Consider the following 26,545-nt stretch of genomic DNA (forward strand, 5'->3'; position numbering starts at 1 on the left):
AAATTAAAGACAATTACATTGTTTTGAAGAAGGCTAACAAGCCTTCGTATGAGCCTTTCAATAATTAAGAGAAAGCTGGAATTATAAAACATTTTATAGTTTCTTTAAACAAAATTTTACAGGTTTTCTTTTTGTTTTTGTTTTTTAAATTCTTATACTGAGACAGGGCAAATCGTTCTCACTAGATTTCAGTAGCTGTTTTCAAATTAATTAATTTCCTGCAAAAAATTAATGACCTACTCTTGTCTGTATTTAACATTAAGTAGCATGCACTGTAGACACCCAAATCATTTTATCATTCCAAAATTTTAGACTGGTTTTATAATCTCTAGAAGGTATCGTAACAGGAAATAAGAGTTCTTTATATGAAAAATAGAACAGATGATAGTTTTACGTAATGCTGAAAGGGTGAATTACTGAACTCCTCCTTTAAGAATATGTTATACATACATTTAATTGTAATATTCAAAGAGCAGTTTAATGGAAAGAAAAAACAAAGACTCTCAAATACTGACAAAAGAATATGAAATGACAACAGAATCTTATTTCCATTGGCTACAATAAGTCTTCAAGTGCAAGCATCCCAGCTGATTTATAGCATGCCCTGGATTTATATATGCATGCATATGTATATGTACATATTTGTATGTGTATAGGTCTAGCTATATATGAGATAATATTTTTAGTTGCATTCATTTTTAACACAAGGAATGTATGTGAAGTTGAAGCAAAACTGTACAGCAACACTAATGCAGAAAGCTAGAAAGGTTAATATCCTCAGTAGATGGTATCATTTCATCAATAAGAGAACTACTCAATGACCCTATATTGGAGTGAACTCAGCATAATCAATTAACTTTGTCAAGTAAACAGATCTGTCCCTTTGGCTGCTGTGTAACTTGATATTTCTTCCTGTTCTTACTGACTCCATGAATGGAGAAATAAAATACCCCGAAATTATAGCAGCTCTGACTGAGGAAAGAGAGCTGTTTAAAAAAATTGCTTCGCTGAAATTGTCTGTCACTCTTAATCAGAGGGTTTCATCTTCCAGCAGAGAAGAGCTCAGTCCAGCATCACAGAATGCTTAAACAAAAGTAGTATTTTCCATGTTTTGATGAATTAGATGCAAATCAGCTGGCAAGCAAAATAAAATAACTAGTGTGCCTCACACCACTTGACATAGCTGACTTGTGTAATTACCCTCACAATGTACAATCTTTTCCTTGCTTTATCATTTGTCTTTCTCTTGTTTTTGTTTTGGCTTTTAGAAAAGTAATAATGTAATTACTATAGCAGTAATTTGAAAGTAATGATTTCTATACACATTAGCAGGCTCTGAGACACAATCTATGATAGGTCATGAGACAGTGGTCTCAGACTAGCCTTGTGTAGTTTGCATTATGGGGAAAAAAAAAGGCAAGGGAAGGAGAGATCATTACTCTGCATAATTAGCAGGCTTAATTAAAAAATGGCCTGAGATATCAGCTGTAGCAACAGCTCAACAAACCCCCTAGGGCTTGTTCATGGATCCTGCAGCATTCTGATTATACTAGTATGAATCTAGAAATAGCCACCTGGAATCGCTCTGTCAGAAGGGCATTTGCTAAGTGCTGGTGCACTGTTATTAAGTCAGCTTGGCACAATTTTGCACAATGATACAGGCTTTTGGACTGCTAGCAGAGTGAAAAGAAAGTATGGAGGGTAAAGTGGAGTAATTAACCACATGGCATTTTCAGTGTTCCTCCTTTCTAATAAATGAGGGCATTAAGAGATATATTTGTTCAAAATTCTCAAGTTCTACAAGCCCTTATGAGTTTGATTTTATAAAACAAAACTCAGCTATGATAGCTTTAAGAAATTAAATGGTCTTTACTTTGAACTTCAAAATTGCAAGTGGACTGCCATTTGGGTTCTTTTAACATCTCAGATTCCTGATATTCTTATAAAGGTGATATTTCAAATTTAACACCTCTCTTTGCAAAATCAAGGCTGTGGTTTTTTTCTACTCCATTCTGGAAGGTACATCAAAACCCATCCTTACCTGCCATGTAAACTGACCATTCACTCACAGCAGGCTGTCACTTTCGCAGCATACATCAGAGGCTAGCAGTTAGCAACATAACTGAGCAAGTTAAGGAGTAAAGATGTTTCTGTGTTATTAAACTAGAGACTGATTTGATCCAGTCAGAGCATCATTACCTGAAGTGAAACCTCACTAGGACATAGAAGCTCACAATGTTGATTAAAAGAGAAGTCATTCTTTGGTTGGTACATCCTTCACCGGCATCAGCAGTTACAAAGATGGAATTATACCAAAAAGACAGACAACTAATTTACTTTTTCAAAAAGCTTTTGCAGGATTATATGGGGGAAGGGGAATTTTTTATTATTATAACAGGAATTTATACCTGTTTAATAACATAATACTGCAAGGAAGAAAACAGACAGACTTTGTTTACTCTGCCAGTAAAGACATGACATTCTGTTCTTTCCCCCAAAGGTCAGAGTCTGTGAGCAGGCGAGGAAGATGTTGCAGTCCCTGAGGCCCAGCCCGTGCAAGTCTGGTACTGTAGCACCCACTGGCAGCACCCTTGCACACCTTGGGCACATCACAGCTCTTGGAGGCTGCTCACAAGCTCTGGAAGTAGCATGTTCTCATCGGCACCACTTGCACACTTCAGGAGCTCGCCCTCTTCAGAGACCCTTTTAAATACAAATCCTATTAAGATGTTTAGATAATGTGGGAAGAGGCTTCCTTTTATGCTGAGCCCTTCTAGCTGACTAGGCAGAGAAATCCATGCTATCTATGACTAGATAGAAGCTTTCTGGCATGTTTAACATCTTGGGAGCATATTTTTTGTGTTTCTTAAGGATATCCTCCTAGGAACTTATCTGTCAGAGAAAGGAGCAACTAAGGAGTAGATATGGCTGTGGGGAACAGACAAAGTTTCTGTTTCATGGGAGAAACCTGAACCAACACAGTCCTGAAAGGGAATGAAATATTGTGCAATGTATTCTCTACAAAATGTGCTTTTCATTAGGAACGACAGAGTTTCCCTATTCCTATCTAAAAGGCATGAAGGAAAAGCAGAAATCATCAAGAAAAATGACTGAAGGATAAATCGATATGAGGTGAAAGGTCAACAAGCAGCCTGCTGTTAGTCTGCCAAAAAGTGTTTAATATGTTCATTTGATATTATTCACATTTCTTAAAAAAATGATGTGAGAGGAAGATAGACACATGGCAATACAGCCTTTTTGTCTTGGAGAGAGAAGGGGCTCTGCTGAGAACCGTACTTTAATCTGAAAGAGGTGCTTGTCCCCAGAGCTTTGACACCCCTTGAGGGTTATCCATTATTGCAAATGCAATGACAATCTTTCAATACAGACAAATTAGCAATTTTCTACAGAGCTAATTCAGTTCTTCTAGTTACATTAATTTATCAGAGTTTAATTACCTCTAAAATTGTACTAATGCAAATCATAGGTGGCAGTCGTGTAATGCATGTTATTTGATACCTTGTGTTAATTCTTGAAAAATAACATTTGTTCTGTTAGGACAGGACCTAGTAATTTCCAATGATGAGAATGCATACATCTGACAAAGATTTTTAACATCTCCTTGCTGTGACAGCTGCTGTAGATTTCTGTCATTGTCCCACTGTTCAGTCTTTTTTCCATAAGCTGCGGTTTAGCCTGTTCTCTGAGATGGACAGTTTTCTTGGCATTTTTCAGTCTTATGTTTAAAACTGCTAAGATCTAATTACTCTTCTAATTACCAGTCAAAGAAATTACAAGGAAAATTAATGAGATTAGGAACCCTAAAAAAAGGGTTCAAGTATATCCATATGTTTCAAACAGGGTAACAACAGTATTTCAAAACTAATCCCCACCTCCAAAAAAAAAAAAAAAAAAAAAAAAAAGGCAAAGAAAAGCATGGAAACCAACTATAAAATGCCAGCAGGGTGAACAGCTGACACACTGACATATATGTAAGTTCAGCTGAGAGAGATATAAGAAATAAGAGAGGAAGATAAACTTCTTGGGTCTGCACAGATACTTGTGCGATACGACTCTTCTCATAAATGGATCAGATTGCAATTTTAAAACTACTGAGACTTCTCCCAGCAGTGTTCATGCTGGAAAGCTGTCCTGTTTTAATGCATAGGGTCTTTCTTTTGATTTTCAACCTAAGTTTAGTCTCAGCAACTCTAAATGCAGATCATTTTTTGTTAACACTTTGTCCTTTGTAATAAATACATCTCTCTTACCCTGCCTGCCAGCCTTCCTGATGCACTGAAAACTATGCTTTCCCTTCTCACCTTCTTATTATTTGCCTGTATTTCCTTTCTTTATTCTCCTGATTATGTTGTCTCCTTTGCACCTATATCTGCTTAAATTCTTCTCTCTTAAACTGGGAGAACAGGAATTGCACTTAATACTTCATTTGTCTTGGAAGTATCTTGTACAAACCCTACATTAGTTATCTCAGTGGGAAATATCTCCACCACACGCTTGGCTTTGCCCCAGCTACAGCCAGCTGGTGGCTCCTGCCCATTTGGTGATCAGTCAGGAGCACATGTGGATCTTTATTCACATGGTGAACTTGCAGTTTGCTTGCATTTTGTAGCTGGAGTTCTTTGTATCAGTTCCCCTGTGCATGACTCTGATTTGTTCTGTTGAACCACTGAACTCAGAAACTTAACTACAACATTTTAAATCTGAGTGCTTCAGGATAGGCAGTAAAATCCACATTTAATAAGGAATTAAGTGAAAACTCCTAGGAACTCATCTAATGTAAAAATATCAATTTCTAGGTACTCAAATACTGCTGTTCACAGAGAAAAAAATAGATCTCTTTACTTTTCATATTAACATGTATAATTGTGTCTTCTTAAGCGCAATGTTGCAAACAACCATTTGGAACGTTTCTTGTCTTATTTCCTCAGATGTCTAATTTTTAAGTTAAAAAAAAAAAAGACAAAAAAAAAAAAAAAAAAAACACCACTCATTGTCCCCTAGAAAATACCAGATGCATCCTTTTGTTCAGTAAATCTGTTTGAGAAGAATTGACCTGCAGATCATCTCAAAGTGACAGAGCAAATCCAAGCACTCCTGCAGTTTGCACCGAGAAATGAATGAAAACAAAGCTGCTCAGGAAAATAATTCAGGATTTTTTTCTTAGTATATTTCCAAACTGATCACAATCATTTGTTTTTATGGTTCATCTCATCTAAATTTTGCTTAATCATGTTATTCTAGCCAGATTTCTAGGCTCCCTCTATAACTAATGGAAAGATACTTCTTTCCAGCCTAAAATAGGTATTCAAGATAGATGACATTTAATGATTTATGATTCATTCTTTTGGAATATCTAAATATAGTCTAAAGATTCCTAAAGATAGTGTAAAAGTTCATAACTTTCTTCACTGACTATAAAAAAGTATATCCAATTAGTGTAGAACTTCCTGACTAACTTGGGGACAGGCGAAGTAGACAAGATGAACCTCAATCTTTGATCCAATTTGAAATAGGAATGGTAATTAAGATCTGTTCTGTTGCTTTTGAAAAATCCAATCTTCCCCTTTAATGAAGTAGAATTGCTTGAAATGGAACAAATGGAGAATGAACTAAAATACCAGACTTTTGAAATGTTCAAGAAAGAGTGACTTAGAAAATGTCAAGTCGTAAAAAATAAGGACAAAAATATAAATTAAGTAAGTGTTAATACACATGCAAAAAGTGTTAGCAACATGAAATTCAGTAGGGTACTTCCCTTAGTGAGAAAAAACCATCGGACCATAAACTGAAAATAAAAGCTCCATGGGATCTGCACAAGCTCAAAGTGAGACTTAGATCTATTATGTATTGAGGAGAAAATCTAGGATGTTTCTCTTAGACAAAGTGTGAGAGGCATTTGGTACATCAAGGCTACACTTCGTCTGTAGGCAAGTATTAGTAACTCCTGGTGGGTCCATGGGAGCTACACATGCTGTTTCAGATGTGTTTTAGATGTAGAGACAGATGATTGCAGAGTGATATTCACATGATTTAACCCTCTGGAAGTCATTCACTTTAAACTAAGTTTTGTCTACTGTCAGCATGCAGAGAAAGACAGAGAGAGAATCATTTTGAGAGAAATTTCACTATGCATCTTTTCTTCTTTAAATATAGAAGAGGTGTATCATGGGCAATTACAAATGTAAGACTCAGACACAGGAGGTTTTGTCTCAATCTACAGGATCAACCTTCTGATTCCTATTAAATGTGAGAAGCTTCAGGCTCAGAGACCATAGCTCGTTACTCACTGTTGAAGGCAGCATCTAAGATCAGAAGCCACTGAGGAACTTCTGAAAAATTGTGTCACTTTACTTTTAGAAATCCCATTGATATTGATCATAAATTATTTCTATCAAATTCTCTTCATAGTTTATTTTCATCTGGCCCATTTTTGTTGAGAACTTTTATTAGCGGATAAAATATTTTAAACAGAACAACCTTTCTGGTAATAAATAGAGGGTTGCTCCAAAAGTAATACCTCCTATTTTATTATGTTGGCCCGTGACATCTGAGGTGGATGTTGGTTGCATGGCAGTAGAGGCTGAACCTTCTTGCCACTCTTCCATTACAAGTTGTTGCTGTGTGACAGATATCAGCAGAGGGGTAGTCTGACAAAGTGATGTCTGATATGGAAGTGCACATGAAACAAAAGAATGTCATTGAATTCTTCCATGCAGAGAAAATGGCACTCACTGACATCCATTAATGCTTGCTGAGCATTTATGGAGACCAAAGAGTGGATGTGAGCACAGTGAGGTGATGGATGGATGGACAGCACTGATGCTGTTATAGCTGATGTGAAACAGTGAGTCACTTCTGCTGGTACAGATTTTTATGAGGGTGGCATGCAAGTTCTTGTTCATTGTTGGTGAAAGTGCTACTGGGGATTACTATATTGAAAAGTAGTATTTTGTAACTGACAATTTGCTATATCAAATAGTGTTATTGTGCTCTGTCATATTTTCTGTGGAAATAAATAGGTGGTGTTACTTTTAAAGTGACCTACGTATAATAGAATCATAGAATAATAATACGTCCTGAGTTGGAAAGGTTCCACAAAAGTCATTGAGTCCAACGCTTGTCTCCACAAAGGACTATCCAAAAATCAGTCCCTTTGTCCGAGTGTGTTGTCCAAATGCTCCTTGAACTCCAGCAGTTTGATGCCATGACCGCCTTGGGGAGACTGTTCCTGTACTCAACCACCCCCTTATGGAAAAATCTTTTCCTAATATCCAGCCTGACCATCGCCTTATGCCATAATAATAATAGTAATAGTAATAATGATAATAATATAGTCTTGATACAAAAAATGGATATGATAATATGAGTTTCTGGTTTTAGCAGAGAACTAAAGATATTGTGAAATACCGCATTTCAGGAAATGAGAGAAGGAAAAAAAAAAGAAAGAAAAAGAAAAAAAATACATATTAAGTAAATATCACAACATTTTACACCCACAGACGTCTGCATTGATTCTCACTGTCCAAACAGCCACCTCTGTGCACAGCAGAGAAAAGACACTGTTTCTTAGGACGAATGCTCACCTCCACAAACTGCAGCCTGCTTATTCTTATCTGCCTGATGTTGCTGCAGCTTCAGCATTCTCTAGTGCCTCCACATGGTATCAAGTTACCAGATGATGTGTCAAGGGGCACACTCTGAAGCTCTATATGCCATAATTAGGAGAATCTATTACATTCTCCAAACTGCAGAGCCACTGCTACACAAGGTCACCAAACAATAAGAACAGCAACTTTGTGCCACTGAGATTTATAGGAAAAATCTTCTTTGGAAATGCATGGATGGAAAACAGTAACTTTTATTCCATTAATATCCATGGATAATGTAATTACATTAAATGAATTATATTTACATGAGTGGATGTTCATACCTGAAAACCATAAAAATTAATGCTGATGATATTTTTAGTTCTCCTGTAAAAGTACCGAATAACCAAACTCTTAAGTGCTTGTGGAGTGGAATGACAAACTTAATTTCAAGGTCTATTTCTGGCCAGTCTCTTGTTCCCTGTTCATGTAAGTGGCATTTTTCCTCTTCAAGAAGCCAGAACTTGCAATACTAAAACATTCTACAGATCTGTTTTATCCTGCAGTCTGCCCATGGTGAGGATATTACAAGTACCAAAAACTTCCATAACCTGTGCCAAGTTCATTATACGGCAGCTTAAAAAAATGATTTCCTTACACAAAATCTGTCTTTTAACATGAATAGGAAACACGACTTACTTTAAGGATTTTTTGCTTTGTTCCTTTCATCTTATCTGTTTTATAATTATGATTGTCATTTATTACTCTGTCACACAGAACATATGCTTCAGTCCTCTCTGAGGTTTACAAATGCCTTGGCATCTCAGTGATCTACTACACAACATCACAAGTATCTCATACATGTAATTTTTTTCTTCATTCCTTTCCTCAGTGGAAAAAAAAAAAAAAACCACACAGTAAATGATTTACAGAGGTATGTGTATGTATTATTTTTATTTGTATCATTTTAGATTCACAGAGTTTTAAATGCACAAGAAATTATTTTAACCATCCTCCATAACACAAATTCTTTCAGTAAAAGTCGTGGGCTAAGCCATTGCTTCTTTGTTAGCAAGTTATCTACTCCTGTTTTAAAGGTTATAGATCAGGATCCATTGCATTCCTACATAAAGATGATGCACTATGTGTTTTAGAGAGAGAAATTTTAATATTTTTAAAGCAAGAAATTGAAAACATCTTAGATATTAACACACAAATTTGTAAACAGTTCCAATGCACCAAAGAGTGAAACAGAGGCTTGTCACTGTTGTATGGAATCATAGAATCATGAAGGTTGGAAAAGACCTCCAAGGTCATCTAGTCCAGCTGTCCAACCATTTAAATGTGCAACATTTGCGGTCAGTCCATTCTAAGCCTTGAACATGTGAAGCTAAAGTTTGAATATAAACGTTATGAGGGCAAGCACAGCATGTAGGAAGCAGAATTCACTCTTCATTGTTTTCGTGAAGGTTCTGTGTCTCTGACAACACACATTATTGTGGTCAACACCACTGGAAATTTCTTCAAGGCTGAGATTTTTTCTAATAATTTAAACCATTCCACGTTTGAGACCAAAAGTAACATTACAAAATGTTGTGAAAATCACATCCTCTACAAAGAGGGAGAGCAACCACACGGCCAGAATAGGAGATCAGAGTGTGCCTAGAAACCATGAGCATGTTCTGTTTGTGGGTACAGATGTTTCACCAATTAACATTGTGTCTTGGATAACACATTAAAATATGGACACCATCCATTGTGTTCACATGTTACTTTAGTCTACTTCTCTTCAAAAGCCAGTTGTGTGGCAGTGGTGTTGCTCAGCATCAAAACAGCAGAGGAGAGGGAAACCTTATGTGCAGGCCTGACTCTTTCATGAAATCAACTGACTTGATCCTTGATGCTGGCTTTGTTGGCAGAGCTATACTTATAGTTTTCATGACAATAGTTCACTTTTCTTCTACATATCAGCTATTTGGTGGTGAAAAACACTCTGGCAAGTTGTTGTAAGCATTTGAGACGCGTGTAAGAAGGGCCTGCTAAGAACCAGGTATGAAAAGATTACCTAGCAGGATTTGTATTCCCTCATGGACAACATTTTAGCAATTAATCTAAGCTCATAGAAAGAAGGCAGTACAAAGTGTTAGGAGTTTACGCAACCAGGAGTTTTAAAAGCTGTACTAAGAAACCATGCTAAGGGATGCCACTCTATTTACATGATGAATACAGCCACTGAAGTAACACTCATGAAGACTAATGCTCTGAAGAAGTTGAAGAAAATAGGCTCTGTTGTGTCTGGCAGGGGAGTCAATGTACAGAAATTATCCTCTGCAAAATAAATTAGATCAGTCTCCTTAACCACAATTTTGTAAATTTCAAAAAATGTTTTGTCAGCCTAATAGAAATGACAACTGAGTGCAATATTCACGTCCATTGCAGTGTTTCTGAAACTGGACTCCACAGAGATTTCACTTCAAAAACATCCTAAGAAAATCAAGAGTGTAAGAAAAGATTCTCAGTTTTAAAAGAAATTCCTAGTCTTCCACATAAAATTGATAGCAATATTAAAAGATTAAAGGATGTATTTTGAGTTTCTAGGACAATAATTGATAACCTCCACAACAAAAGATTGAAAACCTAGAATATTACATCGAATCCTGTAAATGAATTGCTTGCCTGACAATACAAAAAGTAAATTAAACAGAAATAATGGTGATCCTACATACTTCTAAAAGTAAAGAGAATTTTTTTATGGCAGCCCAATCTGTACATTTATTTAACCTGAAATCTAGAAGGTGCTCTGCGATCCTTGGAATTTTGAATTGCTAGTAAAGAGAGAGGAAAGAAAGATGTTTAAACTATTTCTATTCAGTGGATTAAACAAATACTTCTCTGAACTGCAAGACTCTACCGAGAAAATACAACCTCTATGCAGGCAATTTGAAGATGTGCAACAAACACTGAAAGCTATTAAAATTCTCACCATGCCTAAGAGCTTCAGAATTCACCTGAGGACATTCTAGGCCTAAGTTTCCTGTGTCTGCTATAAGGTTTGTTAAAATATGTGAGAAATAAATAAATAAATAAATAAATGCAAACACACATACACAACCTGATTTTGAGATCTTCCCTCATAAAATGTGGTCAAAATAAGATTTGTCCAGTACATAAGTTCATGTGTAGCTAACATTTTCCTGACTAAGTTTTTTGAAACAATAAAAGGAAATTAACCAGAGAAAGCTGCTACATCATTTCTTGTATCTTCATTTCCAATCCACTAGCACTACAAAAGCTTTATCCAGAAAAAAAAAAAAAAATTCTGGTAATAGACAGTTTTAAATTACTTATGTTAAAAAATCCATTTACTTAAAAAAGCCATTTACTGTGCATATGTATGGATAACAGCTGTAGATTACAGTTAGCAAATGGAGAACTTGGAGATAACACTAATGATAACAGAACACAGGACAAAACTTTTTTCTTCTACTAAATTGGCTCCTCTTTAACTTTCTTGAAAACACATACTTCATCTGAATCTCTCCTGGAGTCTCTTTGGTGTACCATTACCATCTGCTGTAGGATTGGCCATTTTCATAACCTTGACTTCAAGGAAGAGAGAGTCACAAACGTCATTGTGATTCAACGAGAAATGTTTAATTTAACAATCAGACTTATAATAAGTGGGTAGTGAGACAGTGGAACAGGTTGCCCAACACACTTTGGAGGCTCCCACCCTGGAGGCGTTCAAGCCCAGGCTGGATGGGACTATGAGAAAACTGGTCTAGTTGTCCCTGCCTATAGCAGAGGGGCTGGAACCAGATGATCTTAAAGGACCCTTCCAGTGCAAACTATTTTTTGATTCTATGCTTCTAAATTTTTTAAAATTTGATTATTTAAATTAAATGTATTTAAATATCTAAATTTACTTAAATTAGGCCAGAAATGATCAGTGGATCATTTAATCAGATTTAATTACCCTGACGTAACAGTGTGCAATTTTCATTCTACTACCCATGGTCTAAAACCAATACTGAAGAACTAGATAATATTCCTGTGATACTTTCAGTAAAGTTTAAAATGTTAATAGATGGATTTAGTAAACTTATACTGGGCATCTTCTAGCTTGTAAAATTCAAGCTTGCCATTCTATCCAGTGGAGTGATGCAAGTTCTTCCAGGAAAAAATTTGTCTGATCTGATGATTAAATGGGCCTGCAAGACAGCTGAAATGAGTGCACCACTGGCTACAGAAGAAATCAAGGATTCTGACTTCACTGAGTGATTTCTGCATTCCTTTACTTCAGGACTATGTAGAGTTGCTGTTGGAAGATTCAATTAAAGGCACCTGATAAGCATACATTTTGCTCAAATGAACTGGGTTCACTTTGTTACAATGTTTTACTTGCCAAATTGTTGTGATCTGCTGTGTGGAGGTGGTGCAAGCCTTCTGAATTTGAAGGTGAAGGGTATGATGGTTCCACACAAACAGCTGCACAGCAGTAAGGCAGGCAGCAAGCTATGGGGAAAAAGTAGATGATTTGTATATGGAAACATAAGAATGGTATCTCTCAGAGTTAATCTTCCATGTTTTTACATGATGACTGAGAAAACCAGAGGGCTGCAAACTGAAGGACACAATATTGCTGCTAAGAGCTTACTGGTTAGCTAAAAGCTATTAAGAAAATGGAAGCTATTACCATCATGTCAAATAATGGTTTGATAATAGCAGCCTAATGTGAAACTGAGATATTTTTGTATAAAATGATCGCTCTCTTGTCCAAATAATGAACTGCAAACTCTTCGGCTGAAGACTGTGTTTATGTAGCGACACATACAGTTGTTTTCACATGCAGATTTTTCATAGTAGCAACATGAGATCTATAAACTTACACTGTAAGACAAAATGCACTACCTTATATGCATGATTTGTGAAAAAAATCCTACAGTTTATCTATCAGTAATAACCAATAGTTAGAAAAATTCAAGCCATCAGCTCTCAGGAAAAGTTTGCTTCATGTAACATTCGGTGACTTTACTAGTAAGCAAACAGTATGCTTTGAAATATCAGAGTAGAGTTTAATGATTTGTTTTTAAAGTATTCTTCATTAATTCATACTGACCAAAACACATTGTTTGTAATTATAACATATATTTTCTGTATGTATTGTATAATACAATAAATACGTATAGCATGATTATATTTTACTATGAACTATATTATCTTATTCATATATATATATATATATACTTAAAAAAAGAAGCAAAACTATAGCAGCAAAGCATTTTAAATATATTCTGTAAGTACATTTGTTTCTAACCAAAAGGCATTTTGTACATAGGCAGTTTTTTGGTGACTGTCTAGAAGCAATAGTGAGAGGTACCATGAGTCAGATTATCAGAGGACTTTATATGACATCAGTTTAAGCTGTTGTGATGATTATGATTGCATGAAAGCAATGAAAGTTTTGTTGACGATCTTCTTTGGCAGACTCCAGTCTACGCCCTCTTCCCATTCAGAATAACAAGACAAGGAGATGTGAAGATACCCATGGAGAAAGAAGTCGTGTGAGGTTATTTCTCAGTGTTCAAGGCTTTTAAATTCTGCCCCATTATTCTAATATCTGACAGTACAAGATTTGTAGTCTTTCTGTCTATGATAGAAGACTTGTACAAATGTATTTACCTGAGATGCAACAACTGAGAATATGGAAGCTCTAATTTTGATTTCTCTGTGCTCTTCCTGGCCTAAAACATCTGAACTTTCAATATGAAATAACTCTAACCTCAAAATAGTATATATATAATATTAGCTGGCCTGTCTTTCACTAATTGTTCATTTAGTTTCTCCAAGGTAGAAAGGAATTAGAGTGCTTTGATGAGAAATAATGGTCAAATATATTGATTTGCACTGCAAGATCTGCAAGTGAGTCCAGAATGAAATTATCACAATTTAAAATCATATAAAGACAGTATTGACTGTCTGCAAACTAATTCAGATGTGTTCTAACACAGAATGATGGCTGCAAGTAGCACTGGAATTGGGCCAATAGTCTGGCAAATGGTTTGGATGCATCCTATTGTTACAATTATCCAACAGAAATCTCCTATGAAGAAAGGTTGAGGGAACTGGGATTGTTTAGCTCAGAGAAGACAAGGCTCCAGTACTTGGAGGGAGTGTAAAAACAGGAGGAGGAATGGCTGTTTATGAAGGTGGATAGTGATAGGACAAGGGGTAATGGTTTTAAACTAACACAGGAGAGGTTTAGATGTTAGGAGGATGATTTTCACACAGAGGGTGGTGACACACTGGACCAGGTTGCCCAAGGAGGTTGTGGATGCCCCATCCCTGGAGGCATTCAAGGCCAGGCTGGATGTGGCTCTGGGCAGCCTTTTCAACCCAGGATATTCTATGATTCTATGATTCTATGATTCTATTATCAGATTAATTCTGATGACCTAACAGTGTGATTTATGACAGTTTTAATACAACAACTTGCATACTGTTATTGTACTTGCAATACAGTGATGTTTTCTGAGGTAATACATATCTCTTAATCTGCTTCCCATCGCATTAGGGCAAAAAATAATCTTACACATATACTCTACAGATAGACGAATAAATGGATTGGTAATTGTATAATCATAAAGTATGCGTGCAATGTATTTAATCAGAATGGTGAACAATGTATAGTCAGATAAGATTGATTAAGAGGATTTTTACAGGATCACTGGAAACCCTCAGTAGCACTTGACAATAATCAAAGCTTTAAATACAATAGCAGGAATTGAGTAGGAATTGAGCTGGCACCAGAGAGGCTACCTCTGCACATCAATACTTAAAAATGAGCTCTGTTGTGTGAATAGGAGTGCTAAATTGGAGAAGTGCCAGCTGTTGAAAGTGTACATTTGAGGTTGAGTTTGAGGACTGCCTGTGTTACAGAATGAAGAGCAGAAGAGCAGAGGATGAGTTTGAAAAAGAAATATCCACCCCCAGTGGATGGGGATTCAGACTGGCAATCCAGCACCTATTACTCCATCTCCTACTGGGTGAGCCTGGACTTAATTTCTCTCTCTTTCCATTAGTCCACCTAGGAAGGATACTTTCTTGTGAGATAGCTGTACATTAAATACAACAGAGCAGATCAACACATTTTCAGAGTTCTGCTAAGGAATTATGACAATTTTTAATACCTGACCTGCCCAGATAATTGCTGAGACCCTGATCCTGTGAAGAGCTATGTGTGTGCTCAAATTTACATGCTATAATTAAACCCAAGGAGACTACTTTCAAAGCCTAGAGTTAAACAAGGAAAAGTTTGTAATGAGAAGTCATATCTTTCATTAGATCTGCTGATGTAATTGGTAAAAACAGACAGGTTTCTCTGCGTACAAGCACTGTTTCATGTCTTCAGGTCTTGGCAAAGAGCCAGGACTTTGTAGGATTGAAGCCTACACATTATTAGCAGCATTTCACTAAGTATAAATGTTGTTGTAAAAGGAGCTTATTAAAAACTTGAGTTTCTTTGCTTAGAATCCTCCCCAAAACAACAAAAAAATATTGGTTTTGTCTTTACCTGACTGCTTGGATCAGTAAGAGCAACACAAAAAATCTTCTGAAAATATTGCAAATATGCAATTTGATTATTTGTTTTTTTGTTTTAAAAAAAATAAAAATTAATTGAGCCAAAGCATGAGGGAGAGATTGACTCTGCAACCCAACATTTATAGAACTCATCTGGGATATGGGAGACCAGCATTGAAGCTTATGCTTTAACAAACAGTTCATTATTTTTACAAAGTGGAATAAGTTTATCAAAGGAAATTAGAGAGTCCTACTTTAGAACAGTCAAAATCCTGCTGATGAGGATATTCAGAGATAATTTCTTGGCATTTGGGATTCACATCATCTTCCCGAAGTTGAGAAGTAGTTTGTCTACATATGCACTGCTATATCGTATATTCTGTTGTCATTTCTACCTGAAAAAATAACTAGTTTCATTTTGAAGTTCATTAAAAGTTACCTTCTGTTTTCAAAACCTAAGAAAACTTCATTTTTAGAATGAACTCAGGGCTTTATATGTTTTTTCTCTGGTTCTTACTAGCAATTTCCATCTCTACTAAATTTAAATGTATATAATTCTGCCTTTGGACACATGATCACAGCTGTCAATCACCTTGAAAAGGTGTCATGCATATGAACAGATGTCAGTTTCAAAGCTTCGACACAAAGCCGAGTAAAGGTATTAAGCTATTTTTATCAGCTTCAATGAGTTTTGGGTCACCCCCACAGATGTAGACTGAGAAAGGTCCCAAAAGAGGTGAGGTGGAGTGTTTCTCAAAATGTAAGGATAGTGATGAGAATCTCTATGATCATGACCAGGTCAAATGGGAAGAAGCACAAGAGCTGCAATATATTCCATATAGCTAACTGATCTTGTTGGATGGTGAATCAAGACCACCAGTTTCACAATACCTCTGATAGTTTTAACACAAATTTAGAATTTTGTCGTTTGGGCTCTAGCAGCGAACACACTCTGATGAGCTCTGATGAGCTGGAGAGTTGTACAGAGAAGAACTTCATAAGGTTCAACAAGAGCAAGTGTAGAGTCCTACACCTGGAGAGGAATAACATCAGTACAGATTAGGGAATGACCATATACACCTGCACATCACAAATGATGCACATGTCTACCAATGCCCAGCTAGCTTCCAAGCAGCAGAAAAGCAAGATGAATTCCTACCCCCTTCAAAATTTACTCCCTTAGCCAATTGTTAGTTGTCCTGCAGCAGCAACTGTATACGCTAGTATGTTATCAATGTTGTTTTTCCCCTAGAACCAAAACATAGCATCATACCATACACTTTGAAGAAAACAACTCTATTCCAGCTGAAACTAAGACAACATTGTGGAGTCTCCTTCTCTGGAAGTATCTGAAACCTGCCTAGATGCTTTTCTGTGCAACCCACCATAGGCAACCTGCTATAGCAAGGGAGTTGGACTCAATGATCACCAGAGGACCCCTCAAACCCCTACAGTTCTATGATTCTGTGAGTAGTGCTGGGTAGAGATTGAGTTAATCACGTCAGTAGTTATCTTGCAAAAAAATAATGGAAAATACTTCTAGGTATAGTTTTTGTGTTTCTGAAGCCTGAGATAGCACTCCATATAAAGTGTGGATACACTCACACAATGTTTGCATGCTGTTCTCTAGGCATCACAGTTGGAAATCCAACCATGTGGATCTTCTATCTCATCTAGTACTAGCAGTTTTCCATTCTCTATATTCATGTCTGAAACCATCTGCTGACTTTTCTAGATCTATGAGTACCTTTTTTAGTTTTACCACTTTTATTTTACAGCTTCAGAGGCATGCAGCACCTGCCCAAACAACATGGGAAGTGGTATCCAGTGAGTGTGAGACTCATCTGGCACTACCAGGCCTGGGTCTGATGGGCTCTTGGCACCTGGCTGAGACTCAGTGGGGAAAGGAGCAGTGGGAGGCATGCCCGGCCAGCCAGGAGCTCCCTCTCTTTAAACCAACTCCACTCCATTCTCTGCCAATTAAAATGAAAACTCAGGGTACTTCAGATGATAAAATAACACTGGATACAAAAAAAAAAAAAAAAAAAACTATTTATTCCATGTAAATGTTGCTGTCTTAATAATACAGAGCCAGGAGAATTCATGCCAAACTTTGGCTTTTGAAAAGTAATGTTGGCTCCAGATTTACTTCCTCAGTTCACATTTATATAAAATTGACATAAAAGTATCCCTGAACAGTAGCAGATGTTAGCTAGCTTTTGTAGTACTTTCCAAAGCCTATCAAACCCTAATGCACTTTTCCTGATCTCTTTCTTTAGATACATGTTCAAAGCACACTTCCTTATTCTCACTTCTGCTCTGTGTCTTCATACTGAATGGCTGCAAAAGTTAAAAAGTAAATGCTAAAGAGAAATCAAAACTTCTCTTTTTTCACGATTTTTACCTTAACCCCTGATCATCATGTACATTTTCTATCTTCTTCTTTCTTTTTTTTTTTCCCATTAATGAGTTAGGCCTCCTTTGGTCCTGAATTCAAGTCAAGAAAATACACCCCTAGTTTTTAAAAGAAAGACAAGCAAGCGAGCTTGTACACATTTGCCCATGAGATATCAATATGATCTACCAACTTTGCATATATGGTTCCCTTTTAGGGAGTAGATGTTTTAAGTAAAAAATCATGATTCATTGTTTAACTTAGCTTAACTGCTATGGAAATAGGTGCTTAGTACAACCATAGTACAACTACATCCTGAATTTTGTTTACTTTTTTTTGTTTATTTTAATCATGGTCAACATGTTCTGGAAACCTAGTGATGCAAATATCATTACCCAATAAAGATTGAAAAAATTCACAGGCTGAGAAAACAAGTTACTTCCTAATAAAATAATTAGTTATTTCATAAAAAGAGATTAAAAATAGAGTTTTTCAGAGCAGTTATTCAGACATTTCATCCTCCAGTGTATACATCTATTTTTTCTGTATGACTTACACAGCATTGGTGTCAATTAATACCTATGACCATCTTAAAATGCTTCGCTCTTTTCGCATTCACTAGCAGCCTGTTTTTTCTCAGCAGAGAACAGGAGATGAAGGGAGAGATTTTGTTCTCAAATGAAGATTAGCCACTCGTTTCTTTGAACCATCTTTTTTTATCACCTTGATTTTGTCACCTCTTAGAAAGCACTAAATCTATTAGGCAGAAGGGATCATATCCCAAAGCTCCTATTCAAACTTTTCAAGGAAAGCACATTTCACTCAATGAGAACTTAAACCAGAAAAAGGATGCAAAAAATTGGGGTTTGGCCCAGTAATTGTGCAGGGAATATTTTGTAAAGAGGTATTAAGGCTTTGCTAACCTTTTCACCCTCAGCAAGTTTGCTGATGATACAAAGTTGGGAGGATTGGCTGACATGCCTGAAGGTTGTGCTGTCATTCAGTGAGACCTGGACAGACTGGAGAGCTGGGCAGTAAGAAACCAGATGAGGTTTAACAAAAACAAGTGTGGAGTCTTGCATCTGGGGAAGAATAATTGCATGCACCGGTACAGGTTGGGGTATGACCTGCTGGAGAGGAGCTCTGCAGAGAGGGACCTGGGCGTCCTGGTGGACGACAGGTTGGCCATGAGCCAGCAGTGTGCCCTCATGGCCAAAAAGGCCAATGGCATTCTGGGGTGCATTAAGAAGAGCGTGGCCAGCAGGTCGAGGGAGGTGATCCTCCCCCTCTACTCTGCCCTGGTAAGGCCTCATCTGGAGTACTGTGTCCCCTTCTGGGCTCCCCAGTACAAAAAAGACAGGGATCTCTTGGAAAGAGTCCAGCGGAGGGCCACAAAGATGGTGAAGGGCCTGGAGCATCTCCCCTATGAAAAAAGGCTAAGTGAACTGGGTCTGTTTAGCCTTGAGAAAAGAAGACTGAGAGGGGACCTGATCCAGGTTTATAAATATCTAAGGTGTGGGGGGCAGAGTGGCGAGGCCAGACTCTCTTCAGCGGTGTGTGGAGACAGGACAAGGGGAAACGGACAGAAACTATAGCATAGGAAGTTCTGCACAGATGTGTGCAAAAACTTCTTTATGGTGAGAGTGACGGAGCACTGGAATGGGCTGCCCAGAGAGGTTGTGGAGTCTCCTTCTCTGGAGATATTCAAAACCCACCTGGACACCTACCTGTGCGACCTGGTGTAGGGAACCTGCTTTGACAGGGGGGTTGGACTCGATGATCTCTGGAGGTCCCTTCCAACCCCTACAATTCTGTGATTCTGTGATTCTGAATGTGACATTTTACTATTCTACTGTAATTATTATCTTTAGTATTATCTTAATATACAAGGGATTCTCTGAAAGTAATGACTCCTATTTCATGATGTCAGCCCACAATGTCAGAGGTGTATACCCATATTCTATTACATTTTGTTGCTGTGTGATGGATAGAAGCAGAAGGGCAGGCTGACAGAATGGCATCTGACATGGAAGTGCTTATGGAGGAAAGGTGTGTCACTGAATTCCTCCCTGCACTGACATTCATTGATGCTTGCTGGCTGTTTATGGGGACCAACAGTGAGTGTGAGCACACTGAGGTGGTGAGTGGTGCATTTCAGCAGTGGCAACAGTGACATGAAAGGGAAGCCATATTCCAGAAGCCGATTCAGATATTTGCGAGAGTGATATGCATGCTCTTATTCATTGCTTGCAAAAATGCCTAATGGTGGTGACTATTTAGAAAAATAGCATTATGTAGCTGAGAATTTGGTCTACCAAATAGTCTTATTGTACTTTTGTATCTACTGTAGTTTCATGGATGCATTACTTTTGGTGCAACCTACTTCAATTATGGCCAGTGAAGGCTTTGTCTGTGCAACTAAGGGTAAGCTTAATAAGAATATGGAATATAAGTAACTTGCAAAATATAGGAAGAGTTAATAAAAAAGCTAAATACTCAAAGTAGTAACACCTCCTAAACAAAGTCTGCATGCTTGAACTACAGAGGACCAATTCAATTTATCTGTCAGTGAGATTGCTTTCTGTCAGCTACCTCTGGCAAATCAATAAACAAATCTATATGCAAATAAATAGTAAAGTATCTACTATTTTTGACCTTGTTCAGTATATGTATATGAACCAAAACTGACTCCAGGAGGGAGGGTTTAGAACTCCCTATGGCAAATACAGCAATCATGTAAATGGTGTCAGTACCTGGTCAAAAGGGCATTTAAACAGTATAACTTCTGTTGATTTGGCAATAAGCGTAAGCTGGAAAAGCAGCTGTTTCCCATTATTTCAGCTCTTGGTGGAGATGAAGTTAAAACCCAGGCATAATCTAGAATAATTTCCACCAAAATTAATAATAGTTATTCCTGCTTTGTTTGATAGTAGAATTGTTATGTGAGAAAGATTAGAAAACCACACATAAGCAGTGCTTATGTTTTCTGCTCCCATAACACTTACAGAGGTCATACTTTTTGCCATAAAATAACTTGGGTCTGCTTCCAAACCTGAGAGAAAATCCAGGTGATTATCCTGAAATCCTGCCACTTAGGTGAAATCCCATGCATGGGATTATGACCCACGGCCTCTCAAATTGTACTTCTCTAAAAAGGAATGGCTTCTTGATGTGAGAACTCCACAGGAACTTCTGATAACTGTAATTGGAGCGTAAAGTTAATTCACACTAACATCAGTGGAAATGGTTATTGTAGAGATGAATGTGTGATATTAACAGATTTTTTTCCTCTCCACTGGCATCAAAAATAATCTATTTTACTTCTTTGCAATCCCTTAAGCAATGAAACTTATTTACTCAAATTATTAGTCCAAATCTCGTATGTGAGAGTTTGTTCACAGTGTTCACAGTTAGAACTGATCAAATAATAGTAAATATATTTGAATAATATATTTGTCAAATAGCAAAAGAAATGACCATAGTTTTTTGGTACTAACACCATTCAAAAATATATTCACAAATAATCAAGAGACTATAAAAAAAAGCAACTTATCAACCACATTTTTTTACAATAAATCTTTGATTTGTGATTCTTTTTCCCTTCATTTAGAGGTGGACTCCATTGGTTTATTTTTATGACTTCAATAATCTTACTTTTTTTATTATAGTTAGGATGAGATCAAATAAGAAGTGGAGGAAATGTGAAAGGAATAGAGGTTCCTGACGTTTACCTTTTTTTTCCAGCAATGATATAATGTGAAATGGTGCAATCTGATAGTACTATCAAGTTGCTGGGGTCATCCTTCTCAGAAATTGCACTTCAGAGCCAGACACTCTCCTGTATCTTTCTGGTACCAAAACACAGTCCACAGGTTATAAGGATTATAAGGAAAATAGGTATTAATTTTCTTGATAACAGCAGCATCATGAATATCTAAAAAGCATGTTTTTGCTTCAAGTGAAATTGCATTTTGGCTGAGAATCTGGCAAATCAAAAATATTCATTTCCATCAATTGCTGCAAAATTTACATAGTTCAGCCTTCTTCATAACTCTGTAAACTGTGAGATTGCATGTATTCAGAGTAAATTTTGATTGTAGGTAGTTTGTTTTTTTTGTTTGTTTGTTTGTTTGCTTATGGTTGCAAAACAAACTGTCTTAGCACTAGCATTTTTGCTGTAATAAAATCTTGGTTTCTGAATGCCTGGAATCAGTCATTGCCTAATCTACTGCAGGAAAACAGAAAACTGTATAGGTTATCATTTAAATTACAGAAGTGAGAGGTACCATCATCTCATAAACTCATTCTTTTCTAAACTGTATATTTCTGGTGGCACAGTGCAGAATGCCCTGCCCTACAACGAAACCAGATGTCATTCCAGAGATCAGATTCTACAGGAACCTTTAGAGTTATCATCTTTTGTGAAATTTGGGTCTGAATCTATACTTTACAACTCAGGACCTTTCAACTGCAAAAAAGTCGAAGATCTGAGAACCTATTCTTTTTACGATTACTCATGTATAGTCAGCACTGACCCAGTTTTTAACACCATAGATAACTGTTGGCAATGACAGAAACAGCAGGGAAACTGGCACTTAATTTTAACTCACTTGTAAACTTCCCAAAAACATCACCTACTTCTTCAAGTGCTTTATCAAAGCAATTAAATCTGAAGCATCTCAGGAGACCTGGTAGTGGGATTTTTGCCTGAGTAGCATCCACTCTTTGAGAAGAAAGTATTCAGTTGCCTACAAATGGTAAGTCATATTGTTTTGGGGGGAGGCTTTTTGCCAGTGGTATTTAGAACAAGAAGATCAACACAAGCTCTAGTTATAGCATAACAACCTTAGTTAAAAATGTAAATGGTTATAGTTATATGTTAACGTCACTTGCAATAAGTCTATACTGCATCAATTCCCCAAGTAAGAGTGCATTATTTAGTTCATAAATTTAAAAAAGCCTTTTAAAAATGTTAGTTGTTAACAAGTAATAGTAAATAAAGGTTCAGAGCAAAGTTATTAAGCAGTCTTTCTGGCTCGGTTAGAAGAGTGCATTTTTATTCCAATTCTAATGGTGAAGTTTAGTCGTTCTTTTCTTGTCTTATAGAGAAATCACAGTAAAGATCTAGGAACAGATGGACATTCCTACATCACAGAATCTCTCCTCATTCTATACATTTATCAAGCAATGAAGTCAGTGAATTCCGTAGATGAACAATTTTTTACAAAGCAAAACACTGTGCTCTATTATCTAGGCACTTTTACAGGGTATGCACCATATTAACCATCTCTTAAGTCACAATCTTGCTAAAAGAGAGGTGAGGGAATATTTTAGCTATTTCTTCAAAGCCCTTAGAAAGACGGCATCACTGAGAAACAAAACATATCTTAAAAGAGAATGTACCCTGTTCTCTTGTCTCAGGAGAACAATTTTCATTTTTTTAAGCTTTTCAGAATAGGCATTTTGCTACAGTGAACTGTGCTTATCATATACTTTATATAGCAAGGCTTTGCAAATTCTCAGACTGCAGATTCCCTTAAGAATCTGGCTGCACTTTTCTGAGATCAAATTCTACACCATCACTGATGAAATCTAGATGAACTTTTGCTGATTACCAATAGAATCCTTTCTGCAAGGATGCAATTGCCATTATTATACCACTTTTCACTTTACTAAACGTGCGGTACTCAGTTTCACAACTCTTCAAGTTTCAAGTGCAATGTTCAAATGCAAGCATTGCTGTGATTTCCTGTGTTTCTCTTGCCCCACCATAAAACTAGAACAAACACATGCCATACTGCATACATTAAAATATACAAATAGGATAGACTAAAATATTAATCCACATAACCCATCACCTCTTTTTTTCCTGAAAATGTGAACAAATGTACAGGGGAGGGAGTTCAGCTGTGTGATGACAAAATCCTGTCACTTCCCACCCTATGTGCGATCTTCTTTTTCTCAAACAATTAAGAAGAACACATGGCACTTAAAGAATTACACTGATCAAATAAAAAAGAAGAAAATTTATTTTTATTAGATCAGAATTACAGTTTTATAAGCTAGACTTTTAAAACCTAAATGTGGAAGAATCCCAGCCTTTGTGAAACATAAGTCTCCTATCACTTGTTGATACTGCAAAAAGTTGGCATAGTTGGCATCTACATACACATCAAGTTAAGATGTGAAACATCTTGCTATCAATGGTAGAATATAAACATATAAATGTGAGAATATTTAGGTTGTTCCTCTTTTTTCATTTTTCATTTTAACTCTAGATTTGTAGTAGCACATAAGGAATGTGCAAACTTCATACTAAAAATAAAAAAAATGAAAAAAAGGAGAAAAAGAAAAAAAAATCCCTGTGGTTTCTCCCACTTGCAGCAATCTACCAAAAGTATCACAGAATCATAGAATCATAGGATGGCCTGGGTTGAAAAGGACCTCAAAGATAGTTTCAACCCCCCTGTTTTGTGCAGGGTTGCCAACCACTGGACCAGGCTGCCCAGAGCCACATCCAGCCTGACCTTGAATGCCTCCAGGGATGGGGCACCCACAACCTCCTTGAGCAACCTATTCCAGTGTGTCACCAGCCTTTGTGTGAAAAGTTCAAGGAGAATAAGCTCTCCTTCCCCATCAGAATGACTGGTGCAAAAAAAACTGGCACATGTTCACAGTCATACCAGCTGTACATCCCTCCTACTTCCAAACATCAGTCCTCCATCACTTTGGGGATGCATCTGTCACTGCAGTACAATCTTTATTTATTATTATACTTGTCTATGTTTTTACATTTAATCTGGTTTGTTTAACAATTCTCCCCTGTTGTTTTCTCATTGGTATGCATATATTCATCCCTACAGTTCAGCAAGTCTGGAAGCAAAAAGCAATGAAAATATCATATTTCACATGTTTCACATAATTTTGAATATTTTCAGATTGAGCTGCCACCAGAACACAAAGAATATCTTTAGACAAAAGAAAGCTTGGCAAACTGGACACACTTAATTTTTTTTCATTTTATTTTATTTTTTATCTATTGTGCCCATTTTGAAAATTTTACAGCTTCCTAAAATGAATATTATTCCTTCACTTCTGGGAAGGAAAGTGGTATAGCTCAAGATAAAATTGTGACATGCATTTTCCAGCCCCTGCTTTTCTCTCAAATTAAAACGAAGAGCCTTTCTCAGACTCAAGGAGATATACACTGCATACATCAATTAATAGAAGCCACTTGCTCTCACATTTTGCACCTGCAAAGTCAAGACAGCTCCTAAACCCAACAGTACAAAAGATCTGGAAGAACTGGTATTTTCTCGGGCAAGTCTGTGGCCAGAAAAAAAATCTAGGAGTATTCTGTTAAAAAAAAAAAAAGATGAAAAAAAGAAGGCCACCCATTTCACTTTAGAATCCATCTGCCCAATACTGTTCTGCTTGAAATACTGGAAGGTCTTTGTGACATTCCTGGAACTGCTATGAGGTAATTATACGTAGTTACACAAAGCAGCCTAATGCTAGCCCAGCAAACTGTCTAAAAGAAGGGAATGTTTTCCTTGTTAAATGTTTTGTCATGATGACCATGCCCTTTATTTATCTCTAACACAACATGCTTATTCTGCCCCATCTACTGTTTTCACCCTGTAAATTTATGAGGCTCTATTAATCTTCTGCCCTGCTGACTCTCTCTGTTGCAAAGTGTCAGCAGACTTTCGTACCTTGCTAATGTACAAAGTGCTTCCTATGAGTAATATCAGCATTTTGCCTTTTAATTGCACATATAATTTTTAGGTCTTACAGCTAATAAGGGAATTGAGACCACAGTTCATCATTGTCTGGAATGGTACTCCAGGGGTGTGGGGACTGTAGAAGCTCAGAGAATATACTTGTCCTCATTCCAAGCAATAGTTTCTCTCATTACAACAGCCCCATTCACACCAGTATAGATAAAGGTCTGCCAGCATTTCCATTATTACATCAGATTTTGGGGTTTCAAAACTATTATTAAGAAAATTATAAAACTTAGCATACATTCTTTCAGCTTAGCTTCTTTTTTGCCTCATTATCATTACATGCTATTATTACTGCATTAGTATTATTAGTAATTTTTTTACAGAAGTTGTTTTTTTTTTTTTAAGACTTCATTATTTGCAGGAGAGCAAATGTTTTTCAATCCAGTTAAAAGCAGTATTCCTCATATTTGAACTAGATTCTGAGTTTGTTCATTGCTTGTTCTGCCCTCCTCAACCATAACCGAATTAAAAAATGATAGCACAATGCTAACTCAGAATAATGAACAGTAATCTGTTACTTATACCTTTTAACAAGAAGTTTTCCCCTCATCCTGAAATGTACAATCCTGAGGAGCATTCTCATTGTCCAAAACAGCTGGAAGGAAAAATATAAAAAGTTTCCCTTCCTTTTTTCCTATGGTAGGAGATTAGAGAGATCTCATCCATCATATTCTTGAGGGTTTGAAGAACATGTGCCAAACTGTGCAATTAAATGCTTCTCTCCTAAGTACGCAAAGCAATAAAATGTAATCAGGTTGACTACTGGAATATCATGCAGTGGAAGCTTCCTGTAAACAAATGACAGGCTATTCTTTACTATGGAGCATTACTTCACTGTGGAAGAGCCCACAGAAGAATCAAAGGTATGGTATGCTTTTCAGACCTTGCTTAGAAAGGTGCAAATCAAGGCATCTCTTCCTTTGAGCTTCTAGCTATAATGCAGGAGTGTGGAGGTGGTGCGTATAAGCCCTCCAAGGATGATTTTCTATCAGAGGATTGGAAGTTTCTGTATGGTTCAGAAGGTTTGTGCCATGCAGATCTCAGATGTTCATTTCTCCTGTCCCTGGACACCTGTGATGCCTGGGTGAAACAATATTTCAAAACATCTCACATCTTCCCTCTGATTTCCTAGCCCTCATTCCACAGCTTGCCAACATCTGTATTGTATTGTC

Source organism: Meleagris gallopavo, chromosome 1 (genome assembly GCF_905368555.1).
Source record: "Meleagris gallopavo chromosome 1, MGAL_WU_HG_1.1, whole genome shotgun sequence".
Classification (NCBI taxonomy): Eukaryota; Metazoa; Chordata; class Aves; order Galliformes; family Phasianidae; genus Meleagris; species Meleagris gallopavo.